Here is a 1,231-nt window from a genome sequence, read left to right as displayed (position 1 = left end):
AAAAAAAAAAAAAAAAAAAAGAAGAAAAAGAAAAGTTTTACAACCAAGCAGCTCATCCCAAAGGCCTCTTGGCTTAAGCCCCTCCAACCTGACAGAGAGAACAAATACTTCAGCTTTTGGTTGACCTCAAGTGCTGTGGCAAAGAGATAAATGCTGGGCTATTCAGGACCAACACTGATTCTGGATTCACAGGACAGCTCCTTTAATGGCTTTTATGAGTTAATTAGATAACTGTATTGATCAGCGCACAGACATATAGTGAACCTCTGCTTAGTAGGCAAGCGCTTATATTCTCGCTGAAGATTTTAGGACTGTCCTAATTTCAGAGCCAACAAAAAGATGGCACTGTAAGTAGAACCAGATCCAGAGGAATAGATCATAACACTGTCTGAAAAAAGATTAAAATGAATGAAAATTAGTGCCAGCAAATCCCAAAGCAGCAACTAATACAATAAATTTCTAAAGCCACAAAATAACAATAAATTCAGGTATGGGCAGCAATAGCATTTTCACCATCTCCTCAGTCATTCCATGCACTTTATCAGCCCACTCTGAGTATTTCTACGTTGTGTACAGATCACGTGGCAGACAACTGGCTCTCATCCAAGACCTGAGCAAAGCAGATACACTAAGTCTCTAAAGCCATACTATTCAAGCTGTGATTGAATGAAAACAAAAAACAAGCTCAGAAAGGCTCTGCAATGCCCAAAATGGCTTCATCATCATCACAATTTTATTTTTTTTTAAACCAAAGCAAAACAGAGACTAACCATTTAGAGGAATCTATGCCTAGTCTTGGTTTTGGTTTTTTTCTTAGACCAGTTGTTTGCCTCCTCTGAAATGTTCAGGTGTAGCTTAGATTGGAGAAAGCCACATCAGACAAAGCTAAAACGAGAAGGGATCTCATTTTAGAGAGAAATCAATTACTCTGCCAAAAAAGAGGAGACCAGAGGCTTAGGAAAATGGAGAGGAGAGCCCTACAGAGAGATACTGGCAGTTTCTAAACTCAAAAGAGGATTTGTAGGAGATCTTGATGCCAAGAAACCTAAAGTTTCCACAACAAATCCAGAACAAACTACCTAAAAAAGGGTAAGGGAAGAAACTCTCCAGACAAGCCAAAGAAGAGAAGCTATTTTATTTCAATAATGTGAAATAAGAAGAAAAATCTGATATGGGAGTCAGGAACCTCTGCGAAACATATACCTAATCTGGAAAAAAGAACTGGGTGGCA

The sequence above is a fragment of the Calidris pugnax genome, unplaced genomic scaffold (assembly GCF_001431845.1).
Source record: "Calidris pugnax isolate Ruff unplaced genomic scaffold, ASM143184v1 scaffold44, whole genome shotgun sequence".
NCBI lineage: Eukaryota > Metazoa > Chordata > Aves > Charadriiformes > Scolopacidae > Calidris > Calidris pugnax.
This window is presented reverse-complemented; position numbering follows the sequence as displayed.